The sequence below is a fragment of the Triturus cristatus genome, chromosome 2_2 (genome assembly GCF_964204655.1).
Source record: "Triturus cristatus chromosome 2_2, aTriCri1.1, whole genome shotgun sequence".
NCBI lineage: Eukaryota > Metazoa > Chordata > Amphibia > Caudata > Salamandridae > Triturus > Triturus cristatus.
The window spans coordinates 314,146,563-314,167,397 of record NC_140582.1 but is presented as its reverse complement, the minus strand read 5'-3'; the positions used below and the strand labels follow the sequence as shown (position 1 = coordinate 314,167,397).

General features: G+C 42.1%; 1 protein-coding gene across 2 annotated transcripts in view; it reads left to right on the top strand.

Annotated features, from left to right (window-relative positions):
- Nucleotides 1-382: 382 nt before the first annotated feature.
- CLGN (calmegin) overlaps nt 383-20,835 on the top strand; it is a 313,514-nt gene continuing 293,061 nt past the window's right edge. Inside the window, exon 1 of one of the 2 annotated variants that reach the window (XM_085643230.1) lies at nt 383-483. The gene's annotated coding sequence lies outside the window, so the exon portion shown is untranslated. The remainder of the gene's footprint in view (nt 484-20,835) is intronic. The other variant, XM_085643231.1, reaches the window with a different exon arrangement.

Here is a 20,835-nt window from a genome sequence, read left to right as displayed (position 1 = left end):
TGCCTGAGGAACATTTCTGGCACCCAATCTGCTCCTTGCGTTGCTGGGCACAGTCGTGGGCTAGGTGGCACACTTTCCCACTACCTCCCCAGCAGCAAAACTGTTGCAAACACAAAATATTTGTAGATTAAGGTGTCAGTTAATACAAAATTTCCCATTGAAAGGAACGCACACTGTAAAAGCTCCGATATGACCGTTAGTACACGTTTCGAACATGCGTTGAATCACCAACACGGGTCTTCATGCCTTTCGTCCAGGTACAGTATGGGTCGGGGTCTGCAGTTCACACCCTTGCTGGACCTTGCCTGTGGGACTCTCGTAGTGGGCGGGGTGCGGGTGTGGCTGGCGCCTGCGCAACAGCTACTGTCGCTTAGAGGTGAGAGGCAGACCTTCGATGGTACCCGGAGGCGCGAGCCGGAGCATCCGCGGCTCAGGATCTGCATCGCGCGCTAGGACGGAGCAGACATCGCCTGACCCCCGCAGGTGAGTGTACACTCAACAGCATGGCTGCCGTGGCGACAACACAGATGTACTGTGTTGCAGCGCCAGGTTGGGGTGGGCTGAGACTGTGAGTCACGGCGCTATGCTCCAAGCAGGTCTCTTGGGTGTGGCTGCGCTCTGCTTCCTGCCTGGGCAAGGGACCGGGAGGAAGGTGCGCTCCCGGGCCGTAGCATCTGCTGAGAGAGTCCACGCACCTCACACCTCTCCGTGACCCAATACTTTGAGATAACATACTAGAGGGATGTATTGAAGTGCAAAGGATGAAAAAGTAAAAGTGATTATTTATTTATTTTTAATAATTTGTTACGTCATGCGACCCCAGCTTTCGTGTGATGTCTTCGAAGAAATGTACAGCAACAGTCTTAAAGACTGCACATTCGATAAAAAAAAAGCCATACTACGCTGTCAAGAACATCTCCTACCCACCACATCTGACAAGTCAGAGACACAGTTGCCACTCCAGAAATAGGCAATTCGATTTTCAGCTGCTTTTCTTGTTGACAGTAACACCTTTCTAATGGAGAGCTCTACAATGTTTGAGGCTAGAATAATAAATAAGGGAATTTTTTCACGAATCCCACGGTAGGTGCTAGATTAATCTTGTGATAATCAGAGCTTTTGAAGAGAGGGGCGCAGCACAGACCACTGACCACTTGTGTTGTGTGAAAAAGCCGCTTTATTGAAACAGGTGCACATCACAAACTTTACCTGGGCAATCCACCTTTCAAAAGTAACGTCTCGCTATACATAAATGAACTATCCAATATCCTTCCCCCCACTCTCCCAACTGTCCCACCCACATACCCGAGCTACAACTATTTCATTTGTATTCTAGTACATTTTAACAGTTTGCAACCTTAACTTTCTCCTACAGCCTTAGACTGTTAACCTATAAGCAACCAAACTCCCTATGCCTAACCTTGAACTTCCTGCCTACCCTCCCTCTTCACGTGGTTCACCAATAGCAACGCCAATCAAACTTCTGTAAACTCATGCAAAACTTTCCAGGCCACCGCCAAGCACCTGTCCCCACAACAAGGCCAGACAAAACTGAAATGAAACTAGGCCGGAAAAAAAATCTTAACCAACTAAAATTGTGGGGACTGGTGGGCTGGGCAAAAAGATCACCTCTAATGACTCCCTGCCACCTGTCACCAGGTCATCTGTGCTTAAAATGGTGTCAGGGAGCCCAAAATTAGCACCTATATATCCTTTGGGGTACAATGGCCTCTAATATAGCCCAATACAAAATGGCAGTAGCTGCCAATATCCCTGGAGGGCAGGCCTCCCTGTGGCCGTCTTCCCTCCAAACCCCCAATGGGAGAGTGGGGCGCTGCACAGTCTAGTGTGAAAAAGGATGCTTTACTGAAACAAGTGCACATCACAAACTTTACCTAGGCAATCCGCCTTACAAAGCGTAAGCCTCGCTATACATAAATGAACTATCCAATATCCTACCCACACCTCTACTGTCCCACCCACATACATCACCCCGCAGCTATCTCATTTGTATTTTATTGCATTTCTACGATTTGCAACCTTAACTTTCCCCTACAGTCTATGACTGCATGTATTAACCTCTAAGCATCAGAACCAAAGAGTGCCCTACTGTTTGTATGGACTATCACTCCATCAAAGAAAAAGAAAACCCTCACCCACCAGGGTTGCCCCTTGGTGGCATGCGTTATCACCGGGTCCATTCCATTCCGCTGCGGAACAGGGACTGCAGTGACCTACGTGATATGTGGGAGCACATTTTTTTTGTTTATTGAATGATGCAAAATGATGACTAAAAATAGGAGTGGGGGGACTTGTATGGAAAGTGAAATTAAAAATACCTGGGTAGTAGGTAAATTACTATTTATTCAGGCCTCTAGTCGCATGATTAAAACAAGCATTGGCATAGCCAATAGGTCTCGCTTTTGGGACCTTCTAAGTATTTAGTTATGGAGCACAATATCCTTGGTGCAACCACATCAACTGTTGCGTGGCTAAACACTTATAAGGTCCCAAAGGCGAGACCTATTGGCTATGCCAAGTGCTTGGTGTGGTTGTGTGTGTGGTTGTGTGTGTGTGGTTGTTTGTGTGGTTGTGTGTGTGTTTGTGGTTGTGTGTGTGGTTGTGTGTGTGGTTGTGTGTGTGTGTGGTTGTGTGTGTGTGGTTGTGTGTGTGGTTGTGTGTGTGGTTGTGTGTGGGTGTGGTTGTGGGTGTGGGTGCGGGTGCAGTTGTGGGTGTGTGTGGATGTGTGGTTGTGTGTGGTTGTGTGTGTGGTTGTGTGTGTGTGTGGTTGGGTGTGTGTGGTTGTATGTGTGTGGTTGTGTGTGTGTGTGGTTGTGTGTGGTTGTGAGTGTGTGTGGTTGTGAGTGGTTGTGTGTGTATGTGGTTGTGTGTGGTTGTGTGTGTGGTTGTGTGTGTGGTTGTGTGTGTGTGGTTGTGTGGTTGTGTGTGTGTGTGGTTGTGTGTGTGGGTTTGTGTTACTATCCTTGTGGGGACTTGGGTGTGATAACACACTCACGCTGTGGGGACCTGATCGCACTGTGGGGACCTGAACCCAGGTCCCCACAAGGCAATGTCTTCTAAATGATAAAAAACGGTGTCAGGAACATCTGTGCCAATTTTTACAACTTTTAAAAAAATTGCCTTGTGGGGACCTGTGTTTCATCAAGTGTGTTTATATTTCTGCTCAGCTCTGCCTCTGTAGGCAGGAGGCGATACTGCAGTCTTAAACACACTTTGCATTTAAACACACTTTGCTGACTAGAAACAAACACTAGCAGCAGAAAGGACAGACATTTGAAAGGAAAAGCTGCATAACCTTGTGTTTATCCAAATATTTACATGCAAATTAACCTTTTCTTTATTTATTAAAATTAAACTTTATTTACATGAAGTATTACATTTAGATTTTTGTGTCTTAATTTTGTTAGTGGTTTTATAAATATTGCTAAAAGCAATTTGGATCAGTTTCCAATCCCACAATAATTTACTATTGTCAGTAGATTCTTAACTGTAATTAAAGAATGATGGTGCACTGCGATACAATATAAACTGGTTTTATCATTTTTGGCAAATAACTTAAAGCCATCAATGCTTATTGTTACATTTTAATGCTTGTACAAGGAATTCAGAGTCTTCATGTTGCTTTGCCTTTGTTTACATATTTATATGCTATGCATTATTGAATAGGTTCTTTTAGATGATAGCTTGATGGGAAACAGCCTTTACAACATTGCCTGTACCACGAAGCCAAAACCATACATACCTTTGCCATGCAGGTACATTTTTGTTGCTTAACCATGCCTCCCTTTATCGCGCATTTTATATATATATATGTGATCAAGCTCGCGGATGCGAGCGAAACGCGTCATGGTGGACACTATGTCCGACGACTGCAATGGACTCACACTTGCCTTTGCTTAAATAAATGAATTCTTGCACCGGTTCCGGATTCCTGCCTATGTTTATCAGCGTGAGCACATCGTAGAGGTCCCAGCCAGCGTTCTTCCCGCCTGTTGGCTGTCAGTCAGGCGGTGCTGGATTGGTTTTGTGATATATATATATATATATATATATATATATATATATATATATATATATATATTCACTGAAAAAACCATAGGTTTCACACATGTTATAGTTAGCGGAAATTTTACTGATAAAAAACCAGTGAAATTCCCCCGTTATAGTTAGTGCAGGCAACTATAACTCACGCGACCGCAATCCTCTGCTGATGCTAATACTGTATTTAGACACTTATTTGCCCATGTCTTCTTCCATACATTTTTAGCTATACATATATTACAAATATTTTTTTTTCATAAAGACACATATGTCATCAGCAGAAGATTGCGGTCGCGTGAGTTATAGTTGCCTGCACTAACTATAACGGGGGAATTTCACTGGTTTTTTATCAGTAAAATTTCCGCTAACTATAACATGTGTGAAACCTATGGTTTTTTCAGTGAATTTGCAAGGTTTTTTAAATGCTAATTCCTAACTATAACGTGTGTGAAACCTATGGTTTTTTCAGTGAATTTGTACGGTTTTTTAAATGCTAAGTTACTTTACGCCATTCGTGGCGTGCGCGCCCACTTAACGCAGTTCGTTCTGTGCGCGCACGGTGCGCTTCGCGCACCGTGCGCGCACAGTAAGCACCCACTTTACGCAGTTAGTGCCGTGCACGCACGGTGAGCACGCGGTGCGCTACGCGCACCGCGTGCCCACGTTACGCTAGATGGGCCATGTACGCACGATGCGCTTCGCGCACCGTGTGCACATGGAGGACATATGATGCACTTCGTTTTGAAAGGTAATATTTTAATTTTTCATAATTTTTATAAGACATGCACAAATGGTGCCCTCAGGGCACCATTTGCACACGGGGTGGAGAGAGTGTGGATAATTTTTTCTTTTATTATTTTTTTTAAAAATATTATAGTTTATCTCACCTCTTATAAGCCAAGCACAATTGGTGGCCTTCGGCCGCCAATTGCACACGGGGTGGGGAGAGTGTGGATAGTTTTTTTTTTTTAATAATTTTTTACCGTACGCGTACGGTAAGCGTAATCGGCGAAATTAGCGAAAAAATAAAAATTCAGTTTTTGGCCTTGGTGGATCTTTGGGGACTCCCTCAACATGGCTATGTGTGTGGAAGCTGTCTAAACAGCCCCTTTACATGTTTTTGTGCTTTATTTTAAAACCTAACTCTCAGTGCGAGAGAGAAAATGGCGGCCGCCGCTTCCTGGTTTCGGCCGATTCGAATGTTTACTAAGATCTAAGAGCCAATCAGAATCGCGCTCGCGCACGCCACCGTACGCGTACGGTAAGCGTACCGTAAGCGCACCGTAAGCTGGCTCAGATATATATATTGATTTAAAGGCTATTTTCTCAGAATCTACTGAACAGAATACACCAAACCTACAAAAGGCACTTCCTTGACCTGAGGACTACCTCTCTGCCAAATTTCTAGTAATTCTGTTCAGCCGTTCGGGCTGTAGCCCTGTCTAAAGGTCCTATGGAAAAATGCATGGGAAAAACGCGTTTTGGGACCCCCCTTTTATCTCAGCCCCCGCTTGACGAATCCCCCCGAGACTTTCAGGGTAGGAGCGGAGCGTAGCGCCCCACCTATTTTGAAAAATTCGCGAGGATTCGACGATCGGCGCCAAAGTTATTCAAAATAGAATGTTGCGGATTTCTTATGGAAACGTGGTCCTAACTATAACTACCTACTGGCGACCGCCAGTAGGTAATATATATATATATATATATATATATATATATATATATATATATATATATATATATATATATATATATATATATATATATATATATATATATATAGGTAATGAGTGGGCAGTGGTAAAGGGTGGTAATGGTGTTTACAGGATATAGGGGTGAGAAGTGGTAGAGGGCAGGAAGGGTCATTTTATAGCTTATGGGGTGGGTGGTAAAGGTAATTTCAGGGTTTAGGGGTAGGTACTAGTAAGGGTAGACTTTAGGGTTTATATATATATATATATATATACTCTCATATCTATGTGAATATATTATCTACTGGCGGTCGCCAGTAGATAGTTATAGTTGGGACCGTGTTTCCATAGGAAATCTGAAAATTCTATTTTGAATAACTTTGGCGCCGGTTGACGAATCCTCGCGAATTTTTCAAAATAGGTGGGGCGCTCCGCTCCGCTCCTACCCTGAAAGTCTCGGGGTGATTAGTCAAGCGGGGGCCGAGAAAAAGGGGGGTCCCAAAACGCGTTTTCCCCATGCATTTTTCCTCAGGGACCTTTAGTCCAAGGTACAGCCCGAACGGCTGAACAGAATTATTTGAAATTTGGCAAAGAGAAAGTCCTCAGGTCAGGGATGTGCCTTTTGAATATCTGGAGTCAATCTGTTTAGTAGTTCGTGAGAAAATTTCAGTTAAAAGTACATATATATCTATAGGCGCGCACCGTGCGCGTACGGTAAGCATACCGTACGCGCACGCTGACGTGCACGAGCGTAATTCTGATTGGAGGTTACATGACAGTTAACATTCCAGTCGGTCGAAATCAGGAAGTGTCGGCCACCATTTTGTCTCTCGCAGTCTGAGGCAGTGAAAAACAAAGGTGGAGAATGTGAAAAGGGGGCAGGGTGGACATTTCCTGACCCCCTAGCCTTTGTCAGGGTGTCACTGAAGGACCCCCAAGGATGAAAAAAACTTTTTTTTTTTTCAAAAAAGCGCGGGGTACGCGCACTGTGCGCGCACGGCACGCACAACGCATCGTGGGGTGCGCGCACGTTGAAGAACCTGAAAAAAAAATATTAATAAATACATAACTTAGCATTTTTAAAAAACGTACAAATTCACTTAAAAAACCATAGGTTTCACACACGTTATAGTTAGGAATTAGCATTTAAAAAACCTTGCAAATTCACTTAAAAAACCATAGGTTTCACACATGTTATAGGTAGCTGGACATTTCCCTCGTAAAAAACCAATGAAATTCCCCCGTTATAGTTAGTGCAGGCAACTATAACTCACGCGACCGCAATCCTCTGCTGATGACGTCAGATATTACATCACTGTATTTAGACACCTATTTACCCATGTCTTCTTCCATTAATCTTTAGCTATACATATATTACAAATATTTATTTTTCAGAAAGACACATATTTAATCAGTGATGTAATATCTGACGTCATCAGCAGAGGATTGCGGTCGCGTGAGTTATAGTTGCCTGCACTAACTATAACGGGGGAATTTCATTGTTTTTTTACGAGGGAAATGTCCAGCTAACTATAACATGAGTGAAACCTATGGTTTTTTAAGAGAATATATATATATATATATATATATACATACATATATGTGCCTGTGTTTAAGGCAGTACCACCTGGTGTGTCCGGGGCAGAGTTTAGCAAAAAAAAAACACACATAATGAAACACAGGTCCTCACAAGACAATTTAAAAAAAAGTTTTATAAATTGGCACACATGCTTCTGGAGTCATTTATGTATTGTGTAGAAGACATTACTTTCTTGAAGATGCATCAAACTGTGCCAAAGTTATTAGAAAAACAAAATATGCTTCATCTATGGGAAAAGTTGGTCCTCCCAGGTTTGGTGTTTGAACAGCTTGTAGTCCCCAAGGGGTTATTTGTGGTCTAATAGAGATTATGGCTGGGATATAGAGTGGTCATATTGAAGTCCTCCCAGGGAAGATGGGGGACCAAATTCAAAACCCAGGTTGGTGTGAGATTATATTGAGGTGCACAACAATCATGTGCGGTAATCACTGGGATATTGTGTGATCACACTGAAGCCTTTATAGGGATAGTCCACTTTTGTAACGAAGTCCTCATAGTGATAGTGTACGATCATAGTGACAGCCTCACAGACATAGTGCATGTACATACCGAAACCTTAACATGGATGTTGGGGGTTCATACCAACATCTTCTCAGTGTTGAGGCATGATCATATTGATGTCTTCGATGTATGGCATGTAATCATATGGAAATGTCCACATGGATGCAGGGATGGTGTGTGATCTTACTGGAGGACTCACAGGATGTGCTGTAATGGCCAGAGCTGCCGATTTTGAATCTGGGGAACCAGGTTTGAGTCTCAGCATCAGCTCAACATCCTGTGATTCTGGGGAAATAACTTAATCTTCCTGTGCCTACCAAAATATGAATGTGTCCTTGTGTAATGTAACTGCTGCTCATGTAAAGTGCTCCAATACCTTCGGGGCGAGTTTACGCAATATAATGCTACAAAAAAAAACTGAACTGCTAACATGGTTCTTTGTTGTCATCTTGAATTCCCGTGGAGATAGTGTGTGATTGTATTAAGGTCCAAAAAGGAACAATGTGTGAATGTATTGACGTTGTCACTGGGTTGTTGTGTGATTATATTGAAGTCTGCACACGCAAGGTTATTGTATTGAAGCCTGAACAGTGGTGGTGTGTCATAGAAAAAAGCCAGAATGAAGGTGTGTAATCATATTGATGATCTCGGGAGCATGTTGTCTGATTATACTTAGACTTTCTCAGGCGTCTGTGTTGTTATCTTCAAGTACCCACAGAGCTGCTGTGTGATAATATTGACGTCCTCAAATGGATGGTATGTGATTATATAGAAATCCCCACAGGAATGCTGTGTGATCAACCTTAAGCTTTCCATGGATGCTTTGTCATCATACTGTCCCCATAGAGATGCCATTTGATTATATCGAAGTCCCCACAGGGATGGTGTGTGATCATATTGAAGTCCCCACAGGGATGGTGTGTGATCATATTGAAGTCCCCACAGGGATGGTGTGTGATCATATCAAAGTCCCCACAGGGAAGGTGTGTCATTATATCGAAGTCCCCACAGGGATGGTGTGTGATCATATCAAAGTACCCACATGGATGGTGTGTGATCATATTGAAGTCCCCACAGGGATGGTGTGTGATCATATCAAAGTCCCCACATGGATGGTGTGTGATCATATTGAAGTCCCCACATGGATGGTGTGTGATCATATTGAAGTCCCCACATGGATGGTGTGTGATCATATTAAAGTCCCCACATGGATGGTGTGTGATCATATTGAAGTCCCCACATGGATGGTGTATGATCATATAGAAGTTCCCACAGGGATGGTGTGTGATCAAACTGAAACCTATCCAGGGATTACATGGTTATATTGAAGCCCCCCAGAGTTGGTTTGTGATCATATTGAAATCTTCAGAGGATTTTGTGTTATAGTAATAACGTCCTCACAGGGATGGTGTATCTTCATACTGAAGTGCCTGCAGTATTCTATGTTATCATTTTTGAATTCCCACAGGAAGAGGTGTGGCACCGCAGCCAGGGCGACTGAATCTGGAATCTGGGGATCATGGTTCAATCCCCAGATTAGCCCATCACCATGTGACTCTGGGCAATAGCTTGCTTAATCTTCCAGACGGCCCCCAGCGCCTAGAGACCCTTACGTGTGATTGTTCGCACATTACAAATGTGGATATTATTATAGTGTGTGATCATATTAAGGCCTAAACAGGGACAATGTGTGAATATATTGATGTTGTCACTAGGATGTTGTTTCATCATAGTAAAATCATCACAAGCATTGTGTGTTATTGTATTGAAGTCTAGATAGTGTTGGTGTGTGATCATTTTGAAGTCCTCTCAGAGATAGTGAATGATTATATAGAAGTCCCCACAGAGATGGAGTGCGATCATATTGAAGCCTCCACAGGAAGAGTGTGTGATCATTTTAAGGTCCAAGCAGGGACAAGGTGATCATATATTGATGTTGTCACTTGGATATTGTGTAATCATATTGACGTTTTCGCAGGCATGGTGTGTTAGTGTATTGAGGTCTGCACAGTGGTGGTGTTTCACAGTGATTGCCCCGTAGGGATGCTGTGTAATCATATGGAAGCTATCACAGACATGGTGTCCAATTATACTGAGTTCTTCGCAGGGTTCTGTTTTACCATCTTGAAGTCCCAACGCAGATTGTGTGTGATCATTTTGAAGTCCTCACAGGGATAGTGTATAATCATATACAGGTCCCCACAGAGATGGTGTGTGACAATTTAGATGCCCCGCCACAGGGATAGTGTCTGATCAAATTAAGGTCCAAGCAGGGGTAAGGTGGGAATAGATTGATGTTGCCACTTGTATGTGTGATCATATTGAAGTCCTCACAGGCATGGTGTTTTATTGTATTGAAGTCTGCTCAGTGGTGATGTGTCATAGTAAATACCCCATAGTGATGATTTGCAATCATATTGACTCTCTCAGGGACATGTTGTCTGAATATATTAAGGTCTTCTCAGGGTTCTGTGTGATCATCTTGAAGTCACCACAAAGATGGCATATGATCATATTGAAGTCCCCACAGAGATGGTGTGTGATCATATAGAAGTCCTCACATGGATGGTGTGTGATTATATTGAAGTCCCCACAGAAATGGTGTGTGATCATACTGAAGTCCCCACAGGGATGGTGTGTGATCATATTGAAGTCCCCACAGAGATGGTGTGTGATCATATTGAAGTCCCCACAGAGATGGTGTGTGATCACACTAAAACTTGTATGGGGTGACATGGTCATTTTGATGTACCCACAAGGATGCTGTGCAATCATATTGAAGTTAGGTCTGGAAGTATTTTTAATTATGCTGGAGTAATCTGAGTAATTTTGGTAAATCCGCATTACACTTTGACATGGAATTAGCAATAATAATGCATTTACATCTGCAAGGATGATGAAGAGTAATTTGGGGGGAAAATAACAAGTGTGAGTGGTTGCTTGAACTGATGGTTATATTGTGTTGCATAGAGCATTATTTTCTTACCACATAAAGCATTCCTGTGTCCATTTTGGATGCAAGTGTTTATTTTGTGCTTACAAACTCATGCTAGATACCATCAGTAAGTTGGTGGAAAATCCCACCCCAAATCCACATTTAACGAGCAGCTGTTCTATCATGCTGATCATGTTCTGTTGCAATTAGTGCTATTTCGTAGTGCAATAGCATCCTCGCATCCATTTTGGAAGTGAATGGGCATTTTATTTCTCAGAAAATAGCACCAATTGGAAAAGTACTCTTCTCGCGTAATTCTGCATAATAGTGCTGAATTTTAGAAACCTGCACAGGGATGACATGGTTGTATTGATGCCCCCACAAGGATGGTGTGTGATCATATTGAAGTCCTGAGAGGGTTTTGTGGTACAGTAATGATGTTTACACATGGGTTGCACATGTTTATATTGAAGTGCCTACATGATTATATGTTATCATTTTAAATTCCTCACAGTGATAGTGTACTATCATATTTAGGCCCAAACAGGGACGAGATATAAATGTATTGACATTGTCACTTGCATGTTGTGTAATCATATTGAAGTCTTCACAAGTATGGCTATTATTGTGTTCAAATCTGCACAGTGATAGTGTGTCAAACTAAAAAAAAACGAAATAATGATGTGTAATCATACTGAAGTTAGCACAGACATGATGTCCGATGATACAGAGATCCAGTCAGGGTTCTGTGTTATCATATTGAAGTCCCCACAGAGACTGTGTGTAATCATATAAGAGTCCCCTTAGGGATGGTGTGTGATCATATTAAGGTCCAAGCAAGGACAATATGTGAATTTATTGATGTTGTCACTTGAATGTTGTGTCATCGTATAGAAGTTACGCCTGGAAATGTTTTTAATTACACCACAGTAATCTGAGTAATTTTGGTAAATCCTCATTACTCTTGATGTGGAATTACAGATCATAATGTAATTATACTTGCTTGCGCAATTAAGAGTAATTTGGGGGGAAAATCCTACCACAAGAGCACATTTAGCAAGCGTGAGCGGGTGCTCATGATGCTAGATATGTTATGTAGCATTTCGAGCTATTTTCCTTTTAAAAATAAATATATATATATATATTGCATTTTACATGACGTTGGTGTGATTAACATAGTTAATGCATTTGCCATACATTATTTTAACTTTGTGTCAGGAGAAGGAAGTCAGAAATCATGCAATCGATTGTGGTCCCATATCCCCTGGATATATGTACATTGGGGTCCCCCGCCCTCAAAGGCACCTCCCGACTCCTGGGTAAGACCAGGTGTTAGGCCTAACAGATATATAGTATTTGTCAATAATGGGCCAGTGACACAAGTTTTGATCCCTTGGTTATCCTGTCTACTAACAGTACAGCAAAAGGTACAGTGTATTCACATCTTAACATAAACAGTTTCAATCAACAATAAAGAGACAAGGCAATACAACGAAAATAATAAAACAAAGAAAATATACCCGTCCTCCCAACCCCCTTGTGTGAGTGTCTGTATGGTTGTGACTCAGTTCACTACTCTATCTCCAATGGCTATTTTGCTCCTCATTGAAGGTCGCGCTATAGATGGAGTGTACTGCTTGTTGCCACCTGAGGATAGTCCCTGGGTGGTGCCCACACCTAGATATCTGATTGTCCTGCTAAGGGTTATGATCAGGGGCACTACAGTGCTAAGAAACTAGTGCTAAATACCAGGAGTAAGTTGGGGGAAAATCCAGCCCCAAGTGCACATTTAGAGAGCAGCTGTTCACGCTCACTATTCATGTTCTGTTGTATTTAGAGCTATTTCTTAGTGCTAAATGCAATCCTTACATACTTTTTGGATGTGAGGGGGCATTTTTGCGCTAAGAAAAAACTGACAAATGCAGAATTACTCTTCTCACGTATTTCCACATAATTTCACATAACTTCTTGGTCATTCTGCTTAATTACGCTACACAGAATTACGCAAGATATGTGAGTGATCATATTAAGGCTCAAACAGAGACGAGGTGTGAATATATGATGTTGTCACTTGGATGTTGTGTGATCATGTTGAAGTCCTCGCAGGCATGGTTCGTTATTGTATTGAAGTCTGTACAGTGGTGGTGAGTCAGAGTGAATACCGCATAGTGATGAAGTGTAATCATATTGAAGCTTTCATTGGCATAGTGTCTGATTATAATAAGATCCTTTCTGGGTTCTGTGTTATCGTCTTAAAGTCCCCACAGAGACAGTGTGTGATCATATTTAAGTCCTCAGAGTGATAGTGTATGATCATATTGAATCCTTGATGTGAATGTTGTGGGTTCATGCTAAAATCTCCACAGGTTTGAGTTTTGATCGTATTGAAGTCCTCAAATGTATGGTGTGTGGTCATATTGAATTCCTTAGAGGATTTTGTGTTATCATAATGATATTCTCTCAAAGATGGTGTGCTACCATAAAGAAGCACTCACATGCATGGAGTATGGTCATATTGAAGAACCCTCTGTTATCATCTTGAATTTCCCACAGGGATAGCGTGTGATCAAATTAAGGCCCAAACAGAGATGAGTTGTGAATATAATGACGTTGTCTGTGGGATATTGCAGGATCATATTGTAGTCCTCATAGGAATGTGTGTTATTGTTTTGAAGTCCGTACGGGGGTATGTCGTAGTAAAAAACCCCATAATGATTAATTGTATTCATATTGAAGCTATCACAGACATGGTTTCTGGTTATACTGAGACAATCTCAGGGTTCTGTGCTATCATCTTGAAGTTCCCACAGAGATGGTATGTGATCATATACAAGTCTCCACAGGGGCGGTGTGGGATGCTATTGAAGTACTCACTCCCAGATATAGTGTATATTAATATAGAGGTCTGCACAGGGATGGTGGGTGATTATATAGAACCCCCCACAGGGATAGTGTGTAATCATATTAAGGTCCAAGCAAGGACAAAGTGTGAATATATTAATTTTGTCACATGGATGTTGTGTAATGATATTGAAGTTACCCCTGGAAATAATTTTAATTACGTCGGTGTAGTCCGAGTAATTTTGCCAAATCTGCATTACTCTTTGGTGCGGTAATTTCGATAAACCTTTCATAATTAAAAGTAATTTGTTTTTTGTTTTGTTGAAACGAACCATTATTGATGAGGGTTATTTCAGCAAAACAAAAAATCAATGGCCCTGACTTGGTGGAAGTTCTCTTTTGTTTCATGTTCAGTATAGGTTGACTGGCCACGTAGTGAATGGGCCATTGGTCAAAGGTTTCCAGTTTACAAATGTTTACCATATAGTCTTCTAAATTGCACCTGCTGAGAGCTTTTTCAAATAGTGGGAAACCTGCATTCACCTGTTATCTTCTTTAGGCAGACTGTGATTCAGCAATACGTACGAAGTGACAGTACTGTTTCATGATTTATGATCCACAAAAACACAGTGTGATTAAGATTACACCAACTCAATTAATACCATGGAATAAATGTTGAAAGAGATAGTAAAAAAAAAGTCAAGGAAAAATAACCACACTGGATGTCAACACACATACATATGTTTGAATGAGATGCAGTGCTACTTCCTGGGCTTAATTCCTAAAATCCTCAGTGCAGGCTGAAGGCTAAATATTTAAATCCCAAAGCAATAAATCCAGAAGCAGGTAAAAATCTATCCCAGGAGCTGGGGCCTACATAATGCTAGTTGCATTTTGTTGACTTGCGGTGGAATATTTACAATAAAGTGGTGAAGTGTGTTCCAAGAAGGCTAACAGCACACTTCGTCACTCTAAAAACGCAGGGCTGCACCATATTTACAAGAATATGGTACAGCCCTGCGTTTCCCCCTGCACTAACATTAGCTGCCCAGTGCCAACGCAGGCACCCTTGCACCCTCGTTTCGCCTGTTTAAGTCCAGCTTTTCCCTGCTCTTTACTTTGGCTCTGCCTCCTATTTAGGCTGCCCTTGTAAATAGGGGGCAGCGTCAAAATCAATTACTGTTGCAGTGGAATATCCACAGCAACACCCATTGCCCTCCCCTTTCACGCTAAATATAGCATGAAAGGGTGCCTTATTTATAAGGCGCGGCCCGTATGACCATCACAGTGTCACTGAAAGTGACGTTGTGGTAGCAATAGGGGCTTGTAAATATGCCCCGCGGAGTCAGAAGTAGAGTAGAGGTATATAACCAAAGAAGTCAGTTTGCATCTCGAGGAGAGAAAATCAGGATACCAGGCAATGATGGGCTGCTGGCTTCCTCAGCCCTCATAAATACCTAGCTGAGGACTAATGGTCAATGCTGTGAGCAACTGAAGAAAACAATGCGTTGAAACTCAGGGAAATTGCACTACAATCTTGAATTATTTCTCAAACTGTTATGTGCTGGTGCCTTTACTCTCGATGTTTGAGGGTCATAGACTAAAGGATTTATTTGTACAATCAAATTTGTTTAGTTTGTGTTTCCTTTGTAAGTGACACTTACAAAAAGATTATATATGTTTAAAAAATACTGGAGTTATATTGTGCATAGCCCATCTGGCAGTATACTTGTACGAGCACTTTTAAGCACTTTTAAGCGTTACATATCCGTTGAGCTACAAAATACAGCAAAATTAGCTCTTTGCAGTTTACAATCATGCCTTCTGGTCATTCATGGAGTACATATGAAATGTAGACTGTGGCATGCATGTCGTTTTCATTGTACTAAAAAACAAAACTTCCTTGATAGTTTAAGTAAATTCTGTGCCGTTATTATTTCAGATATTGCTCACAGGTCTCCGCCTTTCCTAATCCTTCTTCCCCTTGTAATTCCAAATGCAAATAAAATGTGGTTTGAAGGGCTGGGGGAGGTTCCTGTAATTCTGGACTTTGTAAGGCTCAGCGCCTTGAATGTGACCTCTGCCTTCCAGGCTGAAAAGTTAAACACAAAAGTCTCAATATGTATATGTTAACACCTTAGTGACTGCTACTCAAAGTGTTTCCCTAGAAACCTTTGTGTTGTTAATACAGCTTACTCAACCTGTCCCAGACTGGTGGACGTTTGCTTTCTTTACTGTACCCTTGCTTGCAGTCTCATGTTACATGTTGTGCCCCCTTGGAATTGCACCATGGTGCATGGACTGTGTGGCATGCACGACATGGTGCATGCCACACTGTGCACACATGTGCTGGAGCCTAACATATCCACTGCTGACACCGCTGCCGCACTGCATGCCAACCCTAGATCTAACTCGGAATCCGGCAGGTGGATTCATCATGGTCTTGGCGGTCTTCCTGGGACCACGCAGTGGTGGTCCTAGAAGAAGACCGCCAAACTCCTAATAAGGCCCGTAGCAGTGGAAATGTTGAATTGATATATTCTCTGACGAGGTTTGGTGGAGCTTTGCCAGAGATTTGGGCCCCAGATTTACAACTCTTTGTACTGTATTGCGCAAACGATAAAAAAATGTGCAGTGCCATATCTATAGAGTCATAGGTCAGTGATGTCACTGGGTGCACATTTCAAAAACTCTGTTTTGCTCAATTCTAAGCACTGCAATATGGCTAAAATGTAACAGGTGTCAGTGTGAGAACTATATTCAAGGTATATCCTCCAGAACAAATGTTATCATCTTGACACACACGCTGTGTTAATCCATGTAAAATGTATGATTTCATTCAAAGCACACATTATACTTAGACATATCACTGGATTTTGCCATAGCCCCTTGTTTGAGCTTGGCTTCTACTGGCTTAAGGAGCTGATGCAGGTCTGGGCCTGTCTACTTTAGAAGATCTGGATTTGCGTTAATCAAAGATATCAACCCAGAGGGTTGATACTTCACAATACAAAGTGATTTTAGCATTGCGCAAACAATTCTCTGCAATCAAATACTATCAAATGCTTTCATTGCTCATAGTTATTAGAAATATTGTTAATGCAGATCCAATGTCAAATTCAGTAAGAAAATGTTTTTATTATGTGAAATCTGTGTGCCACAGCATCTCCATCCCAATGGATGGTGACTGCATTGAACATGGTCTATTCTTTGCTGTGCTGGTTTATCTACTACTCACCTATGCTGCTTTTGCGAACATGCACAAGTCCATGCTCTGCGGTACATGCACAGTGTAGTGTTCCTCCTTGGTGGAGAGCCAGCAACTCTCATCTAGCCTACTCTATCCCACATCTGGCCTACGCCTGGAGGACACTAATAAGGGTTTTTCAAAATTCACATAATTTGGTTTTCCGTAATTACACAAAATGCTAATTTATCATTTTGGGCTATAATTTAATATGAAATTCATCCTCACTGCAGCAGTTTTTGGTTTGAGAATGTGTAGGAAGTTGGCTCAATGGTTGAGGGGGTGAGAACTCAACTAAAGCAACAACTACAATCCTTGTCAGAGTGAATCACAAAAGTCACTAAATGAACCTGTGCTTAAACCTCTAGTAGCTTGGCACAAAAGCAGTTAGGATAAACTTAAAGGCATTGTGTTAAGTATTTATGCAGCATAAAACAGTAATACATTGAAAACAAAACACGAAGAAAACCAAATGAGAAAATTGAGTAGAATTTAATAAATAATTTGACAATAAAACAAATTAAATCCAGCAGTAGAACCAGAGCAATGATTTTTTTAAACATTTAAGTGAAAATAGCGCCAAGAAGCAGAAAGCACTATCTGTGGGTATCCGGTCGCACTAGACTGGGACAAAGTCACAAGTTGAGGCTGACTGTGATAGAGCGCAGGCTGGATACAGGCAACAGGTTAGTCCTGCTGAACAAGTTACCTTCTCAAAGTCTGGTACGCAGAGTTCGAAACCTCAGGATTTCACCCGAGGAGCTCAACCCATGCCAGCAAAGGGTTGGAAACCCGGTGAGGCTCCTCTTGGGGATTAGGAACTCCCTCCAGCAGAGACCAGCAAAGCTCGGGCAGGTATAGTTGCAGGCACAGCCAGTTGTAGAAGGTCAGATGGGCAGTTGCAGGGAGACCTCTGGAGCATGTGGTGTTCCTGTAGGACAGAACAAGATGACAGCCAACTGACCCTTGAAGTCATTCAGGTCTTCCTGGGAACAAGTAGATGGCCATCTCTCTTTCAAGCAGCAAGGCAGGACTGAAACAGCAGGGCAGTACTCTGAGAAACAAGGCAAGTCTCAAGTATCAGGGCAGTCCTCTGGTAGGCAGAGGGCAGCGCTGTGAGAAGCCAGGCCTGCCTCAAACAGCAGGGCAGTCCTTTGAAGTACAAGGCAGTCCTTTTGAATCCTTCCATAGGTCCTGGAGTGACTGAATAGTTGGTCTTAGGGTCCAATATTTATACATGGTGCCAGCCTTCGAAGTGGCAGAAACCTCTAGGCACTTCTACGTATGCTTTCTGGAAACTTCCTCCTTTCCCCTGCCCAGGGTCCAACTGATCTTGGGTGATAAAAACTTGTTGTAAAGTTCTTTGTTAGTGTGCTGAAGGCAGCCCCTTTAAAATGTAATTGGAACAGGTAAGAGCGGCACCTCACACATCCTAGCAGATGGCCCTGTAGTGTAGTTCCTATATCCCTGATAGGCTCTGCACATTGGAATAACATACACTATAGATTTGACATAGGACTAAGGTCAGTATGTCTCTTTCGAGTATATTAAACTTAATTACTTGTGTGTGCCAGCTAAATCAGAGGTCACTAGAAACTTCTCGAATATTCAAGAAGGGATTAGTCTCTGACAACCGCATAAACACGACAACTTTGTTTCCTTTTAGAATCGGAACAGTCTCAGAATCGTGGAAACAATGGATAACAGTTTCACTCAGTCAATCGTGCATGCTTCGTTTCTACAGAGTTGCACAGAGATAGAGAGACGGGCATTTCAATAAAAAGACTGCTAAGTACAATATGTACGAGGTTAGCAGTAAGATAAAATAATACTGCAATAGCATGGTTTGTAGCTATGACATATATTAATCAAAATACATACATAATTAACATAAGCTAAAATGTGATACTCATCTGATGCTTCTAAATTGTTCTACCCCAGTGTACCTAACCTAAGTGCAGTACGAGGTTGAAGTATGTGCCATTTCTAAAGTATAGCTAGCTATATTTTAGTTTAGCCAAGAGTTGCCAAAAGTTTCTCTAAGTTCTAGTCAGCTCCATACCTTAGAATGAGAGAGGTTGGAATCTCTTTTCTGAACTCGATAGTCTAACCCCCCCGCAAGGGAAGTCGGAGAGCACTGGAGCTGGATTCTCTGCGAGGAGGATGGCAGCGTCAGGTCAGTGCATCAGGCTGGATCTCGATCTCCTTCCGAACTTGCCGTGGCAAACTGCTTAGTCTGGGTTGGATCGAATCCTCTGGGAACCGCAATTTGCCAGGGCAAGTGCTGGTATATTTATACCTTGAAGGTGTCTGCAAAGACTTGCAAAGTTTCTGACTGCTGCTGTCCAAGACGTTTGCAATTTGGCCTACAGACTAATATTCACTTTGCGACCCATAGACAGAAATACCTGACCACTTTTGAAGGTGTTTGTTTTGGGGATTACACCCATGCTGCTTCTAGATGCCCTGCTGGGTGCATATTGATTACTTTTGGTACATTCAACCCTTCGGTTCCTGTGGATAATGTCTATGCCACCTTTAGGAGATCCCCACATAGGACTGTTGTTAGATGTTACATCGCAAGCCTTCTCATTGGATCATGCTACTCTTGCTCCCTACAAAGAGACTGACTACCAGAGTAACTTGTAAACCAACAGCAACTGAAGCTAAACATGTCCCACTCATATACTAGCTACATCTATCTCATTGCCTTACCAGCCTCTGCCAAACCAGTTACTACTTGTCCTCTTTGAGAATTATAAAAGATATCTTCAATCTCCTTACCTCTACTCTACCTTTCCACCATTTTGCTGTACATTTATCTCCCCCATGTCCCTAAACTCTCATTAAAATCTCAGGTTTTCCTTTCTCTTCTCTCTTAAATACTTCTTCATCTGAACTACCACAAGAATCAATTAAACATTTTTGACTTGCCATTAATCTCGAAATGAGAGCTATCCTTTTTGACCAAAACCTGGTTAAACAATTGTTTACTAGTACTGCATGAGATAGTCACACTTAAATGTCAAATACTGACACTAAACCACAAGAGGAGGAACAGCTGTTGGTTTCAAATAATCATTGCAAACTAGTCTTGAAGATATCATCATGTCACATTGTGAATGACTCCATTCTGCTTCACACCCTCATGCACCTTCTTGCTTGCATTGCTGAATACCAAAAGATCACTGCCAAACAACCCTCCTTGGTAACCTGGATATCTGGTTTGACCAACTTTTCTCCCATACCATAAATTAGCATGGCAAGCCGGGAGGCTCTTAACATTATTAAGTTCATCAATGGACCCATACACACATCTGACCACATTCTGAATGCAATATTCTTCCCATCTGGCCTCATCACAATGCTAGGACACCTAACGATCACCTAGAGCAACCACTATCTCATCTCTCAAGGTTCCCACAAGATCAAGCAATACACAATAATGACCTCAGCCATCTACAGATAGTGAACAGGTTTAATATCTCTGCACCTGACTCATCTCTCGGGAGTCTCACCTTCCAACTAAATAACAGAAATGAATCAGCTTCTCAAATTGCTCTCAAAAGCTTTTGACAAATGTATTCCTCTTTTAATATCCACATAGAAACCATATTCATGAGAACCACTAGCACAACAAAAAGATAAAGATGAAAACAGAAATCACTTCATCTCAAGGAAAATGTATGAAATCCATCATCTCTGTGATAAAGCCCTTCTTCGGTGTTTTAACAGGTTCTACATATCCTATATTAGGAAAGTGAAAATAACAAGCCTGGGAAAAACACTGAGCATTGCCGTGAGGGGAACGGCCTTCCAGAACTCTGGTCCCCAGCAGCCAGTGGGGCTGCGATGCTTCTCCCTGCACCCGGAGGCGCGATAATGTTGCAGGCGGGCTCCCGCCGCATTGGAAGCCTGGGAAAAACACCGAGCATTCCCGTGAGGGGAATGGGTGTCC